Here is a 17,196-nt window from a genome sequence, read left to right as displayed (position 1 = left end):
CGGCGTCATTCTATCAATCTTGGGGTACCTCCCCAATCACTCCCTTAGACTTTTTCGCCCACTTCTCCTCCAGGGCTCAGCCGCGGAGGCATCCATAATTGTTATACCTAAAGAAGGGAAAGTTCCATCCAATCCCAAGAACTACTGACCCATATCCCTTATAAACAGACTGCAAAATATATGCAGAGATCCTAGCCCTCAGAATAGAGCCCATTCCCAAAAACATAATACATCCCTCCCATTCCGGATTTGTCAAATTAAGATTCAGCGTGGATAATCTCAGACTTTTTAGCTGTGTAATTGAAATAGGCAAACTCCTGCACCAACCAACCTGTGCAATAGCACTAGATGCAGAGAAGGCCTTTGGTAAGGTATCATAGACGTTCCTTCAAGCCTCACTCACCTTTGTCAACTTTGGCCCTCTCTCAAAAATAATCCTTGCTCTATACAAAGAACTGAAAGCTTGAATAAACATCAATGGAAAATTGTCTAATCTCTTTTACCTCCAACAAGGACCCAGACAAGGGTGCCCTCTCTCTCCCCTACTAATGCTAGAACCCCCTACTTACATGGATCAAAGACAATCCATTCATCTCTGGTATCATTTTCTCATCCAGTCCACAAAAACTAGCCGCCTATGTGGATGACCTTCTCCTTTTTGCCACCTATGCAGGCTCAGCCTTGCTGCACATCATATCCACCATCAACGACTACTCTAAGATGTCAGACTACTGCCTCAACATGGAAAAGACAGGGGTTCTTCCTCTCAATGTGTACTGCAGCAGCTCACACATCAGCCCCTAATGACTAAATTGGGCCCCAGAGGAAATGAAATGCCTGGGTATATGGTTCACGCCTAACCTTAAAGACTCCATCGATCTCAACGAGGAAAAGACACTAGATAACATCAAAGATAGCTTAGATAAACGGTCAGCCAGGTTCATTGCTTTGTGGTGTAGAATAGAATCTATCAAGATGAGGATTACTCCCTCATTAAGGTTTTAATCAACCTACCACCCTTATACCTCTCAAACACCTTTTTTAAAACTAAAATATACATGTTACTTACCGAAGTCCTCAAAGTCTAAAAAGCCCTGAATTGCCCTAAAGAAACAGACTTTCTAATAAAAATAAAAAAAACTTGGTGGGCTAAATTTACCAGACTATCAGAGATAACCACCATGCCTTCCTAGCAAAACAGGGGTACCACTGGCTCCTAGCAACCACCAACCTCTTACTGCCATGGCTCGCTATTGAAACTGCCCTCACTAAACCCTTATCACTCACTTTGTTTCTAACCATCAAAAAAAAAAAAAAAACACATCACTCTATAAACATTCTATCCAGCACAGGCACTCTGGAAAAATTAACAGACTGCCCAACAAAATTAAAAACATGTCTAGCCTCTCTATGGCACAATGAAAACTTAAAACTAGAAGTGAGAACGCTGTGTATAGAGAAACGGCCAGAAAAAGATATTCTCCTGGTGAGATCGACACCCCCCTCAAAACCCATACCATTCTCTCAAATTAAAGACAAATTTGACCTAGACTTTTACTATTTAAATAAAATCAATGATAGCCAAAAAATAAACATCCAACCCCCTCCCACCGCCTACCCAACACACATTAGAAGAATTTACCAAAGGCGGTCACCTGGCTTCCAAACAGTATTCCCTTGTATCCTCCACAAAAACCTCACTAAATTAACACAAGATGAAACTACTATCATGCTCCAACAACAGTCCAAAGGTTTCACCGGACTGGCCATCTACATGGAGTAACCTCACTTCCAGCATAATAACCTCATCTCTAGCACAAAGCAGATACTGGATTGCCAATGTGGAACACTGGACTCCGGCCAAACTTTATTAACTAAGTCTCTGATCCGACGCATTCTGGAGCTGTGAGAAGGAAACAGGAGCCTTAAAACACATGCTAATGGAATGCACCTCCACCAAAAAGTTCTGGCAGGTCATCAGTAATACAATATCTGATAGACATCTAGCCGCATATTCCTTACCTCAGAATTCTCCCCAGGCACCAAACTGGATCAGGGGAAATATTTACAGCAGTACCTCTGCGTGTCGGTAGAGGTTGTGATGCGACTCCATATCGTCCTCCGGATATGTCGTCGGCGGAGTCCATATAATCCCTCCCCCAAAGCGCTGGCGTCCATTTCTTTTCCACGCAGCTACGCGGATCCGGAGAAGCAGTTACCTCTTGCCATTTTTAGCCTTCCCTGTTTATGCCTTCTGGTTTTAAGCCTTGTGGGTCCTATGCTCGACAAATGTCAGTCACCGACCTCCAATCTGTTTGTATGTTGTGCTTAAGCACCCATCACGACACCGAAGAGTGCAACGCCTGTCAACAGTTGGGGCCTAAGGTGTTGCAGGAGAGGCGGATGAAGCTCCTGGTGGTGTGGGTGTTGCAGTCTACACAGGACTCCCATGGGTCGTTGTAGTCCTTCTTCCACAACTCATCATAGCGACCATTCTTGGAGTCGCTCATGTACGGCTCCTTCATCTCCACATCCTGCGATGTCTCACTGTGAGCGTCGCTCATGGTCAGTCGTGTCCTCCAGCTGCACCGCCCACACGCAGCTAATCCTGTTCCTCTGAGGACGAGTCTATGTATCATGTGTCTTCTGTTTTACACCCGCACCAGGGTGACTCTGGCCCAGATGTGGGACTATTACTCGATCTTGCATGCTGTTTTGGGGCCTTCCTCTCCCTCTGGCGTGCCTTTAGGCTCTAAAGAGATGGCGGGCACTGACGGGATCCTCACCGGCGGCTTCATCCTCTGAGCCTGTTGGGCCCCTCGACTTCGTCTCCAGAATCCGATTGGCTTCCATCTTTTGCACCTGACTCCACTTTTGGCGTCCAGCCTTCTGTCATTCCCTGGGTTGGCTTCAGAGGCTAGTTCTGCTCTTGCCAGATATGTTAAAGCATATGTTGGAAGTGTGACCCTTACAATTTCCTACTGTGCAATTGTCCACAGACACTTCACTTGATGTCGAACATCCTGATCAGTCTTCTGTAGAGCCGGTCCCCCCTCCTTATTATGAGGCTCTTAATGATATCCTCCTGGGAGTTTAGTCCCTGCTGGTATCTGGTCTTCCTCTGGATTTCTCTATCTCATATAGACACTGGCCAGCCTCCGGCGGCATCCAACCACTTAAAGCTTTGTGGTGCAAATTGCTTTGGCTGCAGTTTTATGCTGGTTCCTCCTGTCCCGCCAGAGCGAGAAGCCAGACAGCTGGATGCTTCTGGTAGTCAGATTTTCGTTTCATTTAGTTTTGCCTTGCGTTCAGTCAGTACTTCCTGTGTCCTTGCTCACTTCTCCAACGTTTTGTGGGACTCGGTAGAGCACATATTACCTTCTCTGCCTGATGAGGCCACAAAATCTTTAACGCCTTTTGTATGGGGCGGTCAGCAGGTGGCCAAGCTTAGCATCATCTGTGGTATGGATACCACAGATTCTCTTGGAAGGATTACAGCTTCTTCTGTAGCTCTGTGACGAGGGGCATGGTTGCGTTCCTCCAACTTCCCAGAAGTTGTGCAGACATCTTTACTTGATGGCATCTCCATATTTAGCGTGTATGCCGACTCTGCTTTACGCCGCTTTAGAGATATTCATGGTGGAACTCAGTCTTACGGCCTCTTCGAGGTACAGAGTCTTTCTTTGGCTTACGTCCTTTGTTCAGGGGCAGTTGTTTTTTCCCCTGTTGCCTTTTTTTTCTACCACCCTTACTGTAGTGTGCTTCTTGTTTATAGTGCGAGTGTGGTGTTCCTGCACCTTGCAGGTTCTTTTCTTTGTATCATGTTTTAGCACTGAAGGTGGTGCTCCTGCATTGAAGGTGTTGTGTTTCTATTTACAAGTGCTTGCTTTGGCAGCACATATAATAAAATTGGAACGATGCAGAGAAGATTAGCATGGTCACTGCGCAAGGATGACACGCAAATTTCTGAAGCATCCTATATTTACATTATAGTTTCATTATTATTCTGATCCTGGTTGGGTTTACTACCTCTACAAAGGGGGTAACCTCATGTCTAGTAGAATACGAATTTATGTTTATAATTCACATTTCTCACGTAGTTTATTTTTTGGAAACAACGTCATGATCACAGACCTATGAATCATTTCTGCTTCCTAGGTCTGTGTCTTTATTTTAATATGTGTTCACCTGACCCTATGCATTTCTGTAAACAACATTTGTATGGAAACATCAATGTCTTTACATCCACTTCTGTGTGTATGGGTGTCCGGGCATTTATCTTCCAGACCTCCTCATTTAACCTTTGTATGTCATGCAAATGGCCCCCCTTTTGTGTCTTCTGTCGACTGTCTCTGTCTCACAGTTCTGTTACCTCTCCTTAGTTTTCCTCCTTGGGTGTTCCTGGAGATGTACTTTCTGTCTTGAGTTCCTCTCCCTTCCAGCGTTAAGCTTCCTGCAGGTTTTGCCTATGCATCCTGGTGGAAGCCACATATATGCGTTTCTCCCTTTTTTATATCCTCTAGGGTTACCCCTTGATGGGTGTACCAATTCATATTAACTTAGTGACTGTTGGGGCGCTTTTTCCCCTGCCTCCTTCAGCTCCTACTTGGGGCACTTCATGTTTTTTCCCTGTTGTTGTTCTCTACCAACAGGTTCATTTTCATTGCTATACGCTCTGCCCCCCATGGCGTTACATATTTTCTTAAAATATTTTGTGGGTCGTCCCGTCTCTTCGAGTGAGATGAATGCTTTTTCTCACCTTTGTTTTTCTTATGTCTGGTCTCCATCTCCTTTCGTTAGATCAGTTTATTGCAAGACTTGGTTAGTATGTGTTTGCAGACCCGCCTCCTGGATTGATATAGCTTTGGCATCTAATTCTAAGGTAAGGAATCTGCGGCTAGTTGCCTCTATCAGATGAACAAGTTGCTTACCTTTGGTAACACCTTGTCTGGTAGAGATCTAGACTAGCCGCAGATTCCTTACCGACCCACACATCATCCTGCTTTGCGATCTGTTTTATCTTACTTCAGTCTTGCTTTCTTGCTATTCTGTTGCCATGCTTTTCACTGTAGTGATTGAAACATCAAAAGTACATCTCTCTTGTGATACTGTTCCATTACAAGTTTCTATAGTGGCTCCGAGTTGTTGTATGTATTCTAGTCACAGAAGAAACTGATGTCACTGTGTCAGGGAGGGATTTTATATGAACTCTAACAACGTCATGTCCAGAGGATGTCGATATGGAGTCACACAACACCCTCTACTGACACGCAGGGGTACTGCTGAAAATGTTTTTCTGGATCCAGTCTGGCGCCTGGGTGAATTCTAAGGTAAGGAATCTGTGGTTAGTCTGTCTCTACCAGATAAACAGTTACCGAAGGTAAGTAACTTGTTCGTCTTAAATACATCATACAAAATGGGCTCCTACAATAGCCTCTATTACACTGGGCATCCTCCCCACTGACATTAAACAGGCACTAAACAGAGGACCATCTCATATGGGATATTGTAGTCACAACTGGCCTTAGTTATCTTCAGTGAATGGAGAGACTCATCCAAACTATCCCCCACATATGGTGGGAATGGGTCCAATTTACCAGAACTGCCTGTAAGTCACTAAACTTATATTTGAAGACAACACCAATGAAGAATGGTAAACTCTAGAGCATACTAGACAACTTTGTCTTTACTAGCCTATGTAACCACAATCTGATCACTCGCTCATTCATGCATTCACCCACTCATTCGTCCATCCTCCCCCCCTCATCTCCCACCACTTCCTCTCCCTACCCACCCCCTTCCTCATGTACTTCCTACTTTTTCACCCCATCACCTTCTTTTCTTCTCTAGTCCCTGCTCTTCTACGGTCTCATTCACCTACAACTTAGGTACCTTAATCATTCACCACAACATCAAATCTGCTCTGTCACAATACATACTCTGATGAACCTCACCTCATCTCTACCCTCTAGTTTAGGATATAGCAGGAGGAGTCAGTCCACATTTATAAATGTAGAGGGTAGAGGTCAGGTGAGGTTCATCAGTGTATGTATTGTGACGGAGCAGTTTTGATGTTGTGGTGAATGATTAAGGTACCTAAGTTGTAGGTGAATGAGACAGGAGATGAAGGAGGTGATACAATAGGAAAATTAAATAAATGAAAAAAACAATACATTGGATGGTACCATCAAATCAAGAGAGAACTGTTGTTTAGGATATAGCAGGAGGAGTCAGTCCACATTCATAAATGTACTGCTCTCTCGATTTGATGGTACCATACAATGTATTGTTTCTTTTCATTTAATTTTCCTGTTGTATAAAATCCCAATAAAACACTCTTGAAATTAAAAAAAAAACAAAAAAACACAGCATTGACATTTATATTGAAATGCTGTCACTTTGCTACAGCATTACATCACAGAGTAAATGTTTCTTAATATAGTGCTTGATACCAACATTGTGCTAATTTAAGCTGCTTTTTAGGTGTTGGTATTATTCAATTTCCCCAGTTCTAGACCTTGAAAGGATGAAAGACTTAGCTGGCCTTTGCAGGATAGAAACTGGGGAGGTGCAGATCGCAGCAGATGTCAGAGGCAAGCTTTTAATTCACTGAATTAACTAACTGGAATGTACTGGAAATTAATTTTTTAGCTGCAAGTCAGAACCTTTACCAGTTATCGTTCTTATTTTCACTACCTCAAATCTACATGGTTTGTTTGAGAATGGGGTCCCAGAATGCCCACCATTGCCTGTTTGATAGGTGATCCCATGCATTGAATTTTCTTTTGTAAGTGTAACAGCGCAATCATTTTTCTATATTTGCAAGTTTGTTGATATAAACCCTATCGCCTGTATTGGCGCTGCTTTGCATAGAGGGGAATTATGTGTAATAGGTTTTAACGAGTGCTTCCGACACATGGCGCGAAGCACTGAAACGTCCTGCTGATCCAGCACGCCACTCTGAGAGTGCTATGGATAAATGAGTCTCAAGTGTCCCATTTGGAGCAGTGTAAGTATGGTGCATGTGCAACAGATTGTTTTTGTCAAGGCGCCTATGGAAGCACTTGACGCAACGGGAGTGAAGGACGGGAAGCTTCCTTGACATGAAGAGTGAGTGCCAGGATGCTTAAGCATAAGAGATGTTGTCAAGCAGGTGGTCCTGCAGCCTGACATGCAAGGATATCCTAGCCATCTGATATCCTGGCTTCACTTATTGAAGACACGCGCCGCCACTAGCCAAATGTAATACACAATCTTCTGTGAAGGCAGCCCTGCTGCTAACAGAATCTCCCAGCTCCAGATAGCGTTTCCAGGACCCCATTAGCATGCTCGACACCACAGCAAGATTAACGTAGATTGTTTGGGACAGCACGGGTTTAAATTTGTTTCTGAAAAAGGTAATTTGATTTTTTTTCTTTTTTATAAAATGCATGCAAACTGCTGCACCTCACCCCTATCCTTCTTCCTTAGCAGCATCACGATGCTTTCTGCAACAACATGCAGCGATTTGTTTATATAGGCCCCTAAAGTAACCCCCTGAATGCTAATTTTTTTCATCCAGTGTTAAGTGCCCACGTTTTGTTAACACACAGTGAACCGTCTACACTTACAGGAAGTCATGTGAACGCTCTAGAATACCGGATTTGAGGGATTTATGGTAATTTGATGTTGGTGTGCGCGCTGCTAAACATAAATATGTTCCTCATGAAGTCCTGCTTAGTCTATCTGTTCGCTGCTAAAGGGAGAGGTTAGGTTTCCTGAGTGCCCGGTGCTAGGCTTCATGACTACCAGTATATTGGCTCTGCGGTGTCCAGTTGTCTTTTTAGTTTAGTTAAACGTTGCCTGGATGCTGTTACAAGCCTTGTTTCCTACTGCAGTGATCTGCGGGCTGACTTATACTCTACTCGGCGTTATAGTTTGCTTTGTCACGTTTCATGATGATTACATTCACACTAGTCATAATTTGTTAGTGCATTTTCAGGTAAGGTTATCCACAAGACAAACTGAACTTGCTGACACAGTTCAGTCACAAGAGACCTTTTAAGACCATTACTGGAAGTGTAAAATACATATCTACAGAAAAAAGTACTTTAATCAAATTAATTGCATTTAAGATAATTTAGAATTACCTTTAATAGGATTTTCATGAACACTTAGGCCCTAATTAGGACTTCGGTGGACGGAAAAGGCCATCTGCTGAAGTCCCGCAGTAAGGGTACAGCCAATACGGTCCCCTTTCATGCGGCCCCTAGTATGAGTTTCCCACTGGCCCAGCAGGAAACAAACCACAACATTGCCGTTGGCTCAATTATGAGCTGGTGTCCATGTTGCAGTGCGTAGGGTGCACCAGCACCCGTTGCATGACACTGGGCTAGCCATGGGGGCCCCTGCACTGCCCATGTCAAGTGCATGGACAGTGCAGGGGCCCCCTGTACACCGTGTCATGCCATCCTTTACATGGCTCTGCTACTGCCATGTAAAATCTGGCGGAGAGGGGGGGGTCATAATCCCCAGCCTGCCGGATTAGGGCCACCAGCCCCTCCAGTGGAGAAGTGGCAGTGCTGACGGTCCAACCATGGTGCAGCCACAGCGGTTTTTAGACCGCCAGGGTCATAATGAGGGGCTTAATCTGTTAACTTCTGTTGATCTTTTTTTTTTCTTTTTTTTATGTGATTCTGACTTCACTCTCATTGCCCTTATTGTGGCTTTTGCAGTATTCCAATTTCCTATCTGCGTTTAGGATTCAAACAGGCAACACATTGCTATTTGGCAGTGGTGTTTCTCTTCTGACATTCTCTGTGGTGTATATTTACTCATTCTAATCAGAGCATCAACATGTGCTTCCAGTGTTTTACTCCTGCTTATAATGGTATCCCCCTATCTGTTCACTGATTTTCTTGAAGAGGAGCTTATGGGAGTGGGGTATGCCAAAACCCACATTACGATGTGGGGTTTTGGACTGTTTAAGTCGTGCCTTTACATCAATGTTTCCTATTTTCAGTAGTCGTGTTAGATGAAGTCTCCCAAATTCCCTCCCTTATTTTACAATGTGGCTTTAATGCAGCAATTCAGACCCTCCAGTAATGTACTGTACTTGAAGCTAAGCTACCTGTAAAATTTTGACATTTAAAGGCCCTGTCTTTCTTTAAGAGGACGGGCAGGCTCTTTGACCAAGAAAAATGCATGGTGAATGCTAACCTTGGTTAAAATGATTATTTTGACGGAAACCTTTTGCAAGAAAAATACAAATTTGATGCGATGTTGTATTTTTAAGCAGTTTAGACTACACCAGAATAGGGCAATAAACTTGGTTGGATACATTTTTTTTTTTAAATCTTCCCAGTTTCTCGTCTCTGGTTTTCAAGCAATGGGATTCCTGCTATGTGCTGACATAAGCTTCTACTTGCTCTGAACTAAATATATGTTGTCTTCTGAAATACAGAATAGGCTCTGAACAAATGCAACAGACCCATTGGATGGGGTGGTTGAAAGGTGCTGCAGATGCCACTGTGGTGGATACCACAGAATCCAGTGAATATCCGCAAGTCCATCTTGCCCCATTTTAGTTGGCTCGCAGGATAACGTTCAAGTTTAAAGTGGTGAACAGGGAGTTTCCTTCTATGACATCACCTACTTCTATGGCAAACCCGGCCCACCTCACTTCTTAGGATATCACACTATCTGTGTGCCGGAACATCTCACTGTATGGCTTCCACTAAGTTTTCGTTGGCACATGCTGGTGACTGATAGTTTGGTCTAAGCATGATTCTACTCAAACCATCTTTCGCCTAACATTGCTTTTCATGACCCAAACTTGGGAACAATGGTCAGATTACCAAGATTTTAATATTGGAGTTTAGTAATAAAATTTCCGCACACACTTGTGGATTTGCTCATTCAACCAAGGATTTTGAGCAGTGTTGTGGTGGGGCGAGATGTTCTGCCGCCATCTAGTCCAACTTTGGACGTTTCCCTCAGCGTCCCTAGGAACCTTTTTTGATTGGAACGAGCAGTTCAATCGTGGTCTCCAGTGGCAGAATCTAGGATGATAGAAGAAATATTAAGTAACTGGACAAGTTAAAATTCAACCTGAGGTTATAAATGCATTTGTTTGGCACTGTATTGGCTAAGGGACCCTGGCTTGTTTCCCTTCTTCCAAGTCTTCTTTATCAATTGAAAAATGTATAGTATTCATGAACACGACTTTTCAGTTCCATTAAGGGCATGGTGTGAGGATTAGGCATTCTTTCTCTTGCTTTTATTTAACCGCGGCCAGTGTGTGTGGCAATAAAACAGGAACTCGTAAGAAAATAATTACAATGCTCATAGTTTGTAGAAAAAAAAAAAACTTCAACTCCTATTCGAAGGGTGCACAACCCTCTAGTCGTCCTGCACATGACATAAGCATTGATGACCCGGTGGAACTGCCTCTTCTGTCTGCAAGGAGCCACGTAAACCATTCTTATTTTTTTTAATGAAACTAAGCAAATAAACTAATTACGTGCCCTGCATAATGAAATAGCAGAATTAGGTAGCGTGGGGAAAGAGGTCAATACAACATTTATCTAAATATGTTATCAGAATCACTAAACATATATGCAATACAAGGTAAAGGTAACACCTTCTGGTGTAAAAACACTTACATGTCTGATAGAGACTTCTAGACCCAGATTCCTTACTTTAGAATTATTCCCAGGTGTCGGACTGGATCAGTATTTTTTTTAATGAGCAGTACCCCTGTGCTCCAGTAGGTGGTGCCATTTGGATCTGCGTGGCGTCCAAAGCGGCGTTCGTGCCCTAAGTGGCATTCACAGTGCCTTTATAGGAGCCACCCAGGCGCGCTGACATCAGTGCTTTTCCTTCTGTGCCAGTTAACACAGATCCAGACAAGACCTACTCCTCGTCATTTTTTGGTTAACTTTGTTGAAGTCTTTTTGAGGTTTTTCCTTCTGGTGTGGCTGGTATGTCATATCAAAAGGTCGACTTCAAGCCCTGTGGGGTCTGTCACTGCTCGATGTCTGACGGACCTGCACCTTGTATGCTTCTGGTGCCTCTAGTGCGACCAAACCCAAAAGCCTGCACCATGAACCCAAAGGCCTTGAGGCAGCAAACCCTCAAACCCCTGGTGGTTCAACATGCAATGCTACGACGATACAGATCCCAGGTGAGAAGGTCCCGGAAGAGGTCGCTGAGCCTTAGATCTTTGTCATACTCGAAGTAGTCGGATCACTTGGGTAAGTCCAACCACCACATTAAAGTCATCAAAGAGGTCTTCGACTTCACTTTGTGCATCAGCGGATGAGACAAGGAAGCGTCACTTGTTGAGGCCTGTCTCTGTGGTAGAGCCAGTGCCTGGGCTGTCTCTGTGACTTCAAGCTTCTGGCAGCCTGAGCAACCCCCACTAGATGCAAGGAGTTCTTTGAGGCCATGCGCCCGATTTTCAGGGGTTCAGAAGTGGCCTCTTCTGGTTCCACATCAACAGCCCCTGTCTCAGTACCAGTCAGGCTCTTAGTATCCAATCTTGGATCTGGGTTGACACCAGTTGTGCCATGCGGACCTTCCCTGGCGCCGGTCCAAGCATCAACATTCCTGGTTCCAACTGGCAGTCCCACCTCGATCCTCGTCCCTGACTTAGAGCTGGAAGAGTGTTGACTGACAATGCCTACAGTGCTGACTGGAGCCATGCCTTCCATGTCGGAGCCTGAACCCTATTCTTATGGGTTAGGACTTAGGGAGGACTGTAAGGGGTCACTGGACCCTAAAGAATACAAGCCTTATTATTTCAACATGGACTGGTGTGAGGATCTGTGTGAGGCCAGCTGACTGGACACTTCTCGAGATACTGGCATGCTTTCTCCCCTGTGTCTACAGAGGAGAGAGCGTGTTTTGCTATGGTGATGCAGAGGGCAGCTGAGGTCTTCCACCTTCAGTTGCCCTCAGTGGCAGTCAAGACAAATGTCTTGACAGAGGTGCTACAAATGGGAGTGTCCCCCTCAGAACTGCTACTCCCCTTCAACAAGCCCTCATGGACATCCTATTGGGACCTGATCCAAGCCAAGGACAGGGGCTCCTTTTAATAGGATGATTGCCCATCACCACTGCCCCGTTCCAGGGGCCCCTAACTTCCTCCTCAAACCCCCTACACCCAAAGAGCTTGGTAGTCAAAGACTCAGCATTCCGTGTAAATCCTTGCACATTTCCTACTGTACTCACAGATATTGAATCCGAGGTTGGATGCCTTAAGGAAGAAGGTATTTTCTACCACCAGCCTGGCACTTTGGTCTCTGAACACTGTGTGCCTTTTGTGCTGTTATTCCCATGCACTGTGGAATATGGTTGCGCTGGTACTGCTATCAATCCGGGAGGAGGCCTGGGCTGTCCTCTTCAAGGCTGTTGCAGACTGGAGAGATGCAGCAAACTTCACTATCAGATGTGATCTGGACATGACTGACTCACTGGGCAGAGTGGTTTCATCTATGGTGGCCTTAAGGAGCCATGCCGGCTTGATGATGACAGGCTTTTCTTTGGATGTTCAATCATCACTTACTGACAACCTCTTTAATGGCTCCCGTCTCTTCGGCCAGGTCCTTGGGCTTTTTCATGGGCCCTCGTCTCCACAATCTGTCTTGTGCTCCTTTCCTGGCCACAGAAGGGGCTTCCAACCATGCCTTTACCCTCCGTCACTGCCCCATGCATGCTCACCAGCCTCTGCATTGCTGAGGGTGCAGTACCCACAGACCGAGCCTGTGGTCGGGCCAGTCCACCCCCACCTCCTAAGACACATTCTCCAAAACTTCCTAATTTGCTCTTTTACCATCATGGGCACCGTTTGCAGCAGAATTCACCATCCTGCTTCCCCACTGGCAGTCCATAAAAATGGACAGGTGGGTGTTGCATATAATCCCTCCTCTTTGTGACTACCCCCCCCCCCCATGCCTCCAACTTAAGACAGGCTGACAGAGGATCGTCTATCCCTTCTTTGCCAGGAAGTTGCAACTCTCTTGGCCAAGGGAGCCATAGAAAGGGTGCTGACACCAGAACTAGGTCATGGTTGCTATTCTAACTACTTCTTGGTGCTGAAAAAGGATGGTGGCTTTGGTCCTATCTTGGACCTAAGCCCTTTCAATTTCTTCCTCAAGAAGAAGTTCAAAATGATCACACTGGCTCAGGTCTGTCTGCCCTGGACCCAGGAGACTGGATAGTAGCGTTTGACTTGCAGGACGCATACTTACACATTCTTGTCCTACCTGGACACATGCATTATCTGAGGTAGGCTACAAGCACTTTCAGTTCACCATGCTTCCCTTTGGTCTTACCAGTGACTCTCTGGTGTTCACAAAGGTAATAGTGGTGGTTGCAGCACATCTGCGAAGAACAGGGGTGTCAGACTTACCCTATCTCAACAACTGACTGTGGAAAGCAGGCTCATTCACAAGCTGTTGTTTCCCACCTCCAGACTACAGCGGACCTTCTGCATTCACTATCAATGTGCCGAAGTCACACCTGATTCCCTCTTGGATAATCTCTTTCATTGGAGCTGATCTGGACATGGTGTAGTTTCGGGTTTCTCCTCCCGAACTGCGAATCCAGGGTTTTCAGGCTGATAATGTTTCAGCCTCTATCAAGAATTTTGGTGAAACTAACTCTGAGGCTGCTGGGACTTATGGCTTCCTGCATGCCCGCTGGGATATGAAGACTCTGCAGTGGACCTCAAGTTCCAGTGCGCGCAGCATCAGGGGAATCTCTCGGACATGATCCAGATCTCAGAGGGAACTGTGAAAGATCTGCAGTGGAGGCTAATGAACCACAGTTGGGTCAGCAGCAGACCCTTCTCCCTTCCACACCAAGATCTCACAGTGGTGACATGTCATTTCTGGGATGGAACAGCCATCTGGGAGAGGTGAGATCAGAGGACTCTGGTCTCTGGCGGAATCCGGACTCCACGTCAACCTGGTGCAGCTCCCTGTGATCTGATTGGCACTGAAAGCCTTTCTGCCCCCCCATCAAGCAAAGGCTAGTGCAGGTGTTCAGGGGCATTACCACCGCCATGTGGTACTGCAGCAAACAGGGCCCGGTAGTGTTGTGAGCCCTTTCTCAAGAGGCCCTGCATCTTTAGGCATGGCTGGAATGTCTGGGCATTTCCCTAGTGATTCAACACCTTGTGGGCTCGCTGAAATCCATGACGGACAAACTCAGCCGCAGATGCCTATCTGAGTAGGAATGGTGTCTCCACCTGGAGGGGGTGCAAGGTCTCTATCAGCAATGGGGAGAGCTTCAGTTAGATCTGTTTGCCTCCAACGAGAGCTCGCGATGTCAGCAGTGGAGTTTCCATGGCAGCTTTTGCTTGAAGATGCTTTTCATCTCAAGTGGAATTCGGGCCTCCTATATGTTCAGGAACAACAGGGCCCAAGTCACTCTTGTGGCTCCGGAATGGGCAAGGAGAATATGGTATCCCAAGCTTATGAGCATCAGTCTTTCAATCAGGCTGCTCCTTTGGGAGGATCGCATCAACAGGGCAGGGACTTACACCTGAACCTGCTTACTCTCTACATCCATGCATGGAGATTGAGCAGAGACAGTTGACTGCTTTCTACCGTACTCCCAAAGTTTGTGACTTTATTCTGGCAGCCAGGCTCCCTCTGTTAAGAGTATACACTTGCTGCTGGGGCAAATTTGTGACATGATGTGCATCCTAGAATATTGGCCTTCTTTTTTGCACCACTCTCCCAAGTTTTATTGTTTCTTTCTCTGGCCCAGCAGGCCTGTGCTTTTGGCACTATTGAAGGTTGGTTCCCGGCTATCTTGGTTTATTTGTCATTGCCAGATGAACCTTCTTTAATTAATCTGTTGTGACTTGGTTTCTTAACGGACTTCAGCATCTGTTCCCTCTAAGACCATTCATCGTGCCTCAATGGGCTCTTAATCTGGTCTTCATTTCTCATGTGAATGCCCTTTGAGCCCCTGCACAACTGCCCAATTCACCTACTCACCATCAAAACAGTTATTCTGGTAGCCATGATATTGGCCAGGAGGGTCAGTGAGCTACAAGCACTATGTGCACCCTCCTTAGACCACTTTCTATCCAGGCCAACCGGTTCTGAGGACCCCATGCCTCCTTCCTTCCAAAGGTTGTATCACCTTTTAACATAGGCCAGAACATCACCTTGCCTGCCTCTTTGCTCTGCTTCATCTTTCTGAAGAAGAGGAGAAACTTAACCACCTGGACCCAAACAAAGCATTGTCATCCTTCTTTGATTATACCAAAGTGTTCCAGGTGGAAGATTAACTGTTCTTTATGTATGTTGGAACGACAAAAGGGAAAGGCAGGGCAGAAACAAGCTGACACAATGGATAGTGCTCTGCATAAAAATCTGCTAGGCATTGGTAAAAAAGCAACCCCCTGATGACTTGCGGGCTCGTTCCACCAGAGCCAAGGCTGCGACCACTGCATTAGGTTGTGGAGTCCCTGTTCTGGACATCTGTCAGGCAACAACGTGGGCGTCCATTCACTAAACACTACTGTCAAGACAGGTCTGTTGTGAAGGGCATTATGCCCATTCGGTCCTGCAGGACTTTTTGTCCAAATATGTCTATAGACCCACCTCCAAGGAGGTATAGCTTGGGAGGGTATTCTGAAGTAAAGAATCTGCAGCTGGAAGTCTCCATCAGGTGAAAGTTACTTACCTTCAGTAATGCCTTATCTGGTAGAGACTGGGTAGCTGCAGATGCCTTACCAATCACCCCCACTCTGCAAACCGATTTCTGTGTATGGCTACCCTTCTGAGGCCCATAGCACTGCACACCAGACATCATCATTCTTTGTCCTTCCGTGCTTCTGGTGTAGCAAATCTTGAAAAGAAACTGATTTCAGTTGTCTGGGATGGTGCCTATATAGCACAGAGGTACTGCTCAAGAATTTCCGAATCCAGTCTGACGCCTTGGGATAATTCTAACATAAGAATTCTGTGGCTAGATAGTCTGCCTACCTGATGAGCCGTTACTGAAGGTAAGAAACTTGTTTCATCAGGTGAATGTGGAAGTCATCAAGACATGCTGTAATTAGATGTGTGACAGTAGTTCTTGTTCACAGGTCTTTTCAAAATGAGTCTTGGACGCCAGGGCTGATTGTCTTGACTAGAAGCAGAAAGGCCTCGCTCATCTAAGATAGAGGCAAAATGTCCAAGAAGGATGTGGCAAACTTAACGATCTGTTCACAAGGAAGGAGTTATTTAATGTTTTCTGCTAAAACTGCTGTCTGAGTATTGTGATATAATTACCTGGGAGCAGCGATGTAGTTTCCTGGCCCTTTCACATTTCAGATAGTCAGTTCTGCTCTCACTTTATTCACTCAGTTTCGGCTTTGCAGTTAAGGCAATGGTGACTGTGACTAGAGAACTAAAGCAGTTAACTGATGATCCACTATAACAGCTTGCTATCTAGTCTACGGGGCATCATTTTTGAGAGATTGTAAGATTATGCTCACCATCAGAAAAATGCAACAGCCCGATTCTGCGGCCGATTGTTTTTTAAGGTATTTATGATGAAGTGTTTAAAACATTTCAGCCATTATTAGGCAATCTTCCCGGGGGCCATGCTTCCCTGTTCATTATTACTTTGCTCTCGATAAAGGCTTGTGCCCTACAAGTACCGTCATATAAGTACATATTTGGTGTAGTAGCGCTGTGCATCTAAAATGGGGCCCGGTATATTTTACTTCAACCCATTAACGTGTATTATGTAATAATTTTATCAATTAAAATCCCATAACTCCCAAACGTTAATCCCCTTTTTGTAAACTCCGCTTAATGCTATTAAAATTGCAGAAGCATTCTTTCCTTTGGAAAGTTTTCTCAAACTTGTTTTCTCGTTCCAGTCGCGCAAACGTAATGTTTGCATTTGCTGAACACGCCCCGTGCCACAAATGCTGCAAGCCTCTTTTTGTTCTATATTAGTACTTGGCCAGTAACATGATGTTCACCCTTTATTTAGAAACATCTTCGGACTTTTTAAAGCTGTTGCTGGCAGGGACACGTAATGTGGGTGAAAAGTTAATCAGTTAAAATACATTTGCCATGCGCTGAGGATGGCTGTTTGCAGGAAACGTCAGCTGTTTATATGGACACGGTAGTAGCCCTCAGGGTATTTGTTTCAAAATAAGGATTAGATAGATTGATGTAGCTATCAACTTTTTTCCAT

The 17,196-nt window shown here is 45.1% G+C and overlaps 1 protein-coding gene and 1 non-coding gene across 5 annotated transcripts in view; both read left to right on the top strand.

The window, feature by feature from the left end:
* The window catches only part of PARN (poly(A)-specific ribonuclease), a 690,538-nt gene that overhangs the window by 392,136 nt on the left and 281,206 nt on the right, over positions 1–17,196 (top strand). The gene's annotated exons all lie outside the window — the stretch shown is intronic.
* On the top strand, positions 3,880–3,986 carry LOC138262562 (U6 spliceosomal RNA). The gene has a single exon (XR_011199264.1). It is a non-coding gene; the product is annotated as a U6 spliceosomal RNA (small nuclear RNA).

Source organism: Pleurodeles waltl, chromosome 10 (assembly GCF_031143425.1).
Source record: "Pleurodeles waltl isolate 20211129_DDA chromosome 10, aPleWal1.hap1.20221129, whole genome shotgun sequence".
Taxonomy (NCBI): Eukaryota; Metazoa; Chordata; class Amphibia; order Caudata; family Salamandridae; genus Pleurodeles; species Pleurodeles waltl.
The sequence above is the reverse complement of the archived record's forward strand: the minus strand, read 5'-3'. Positions and strand labels throughout refer to the sequence as shown.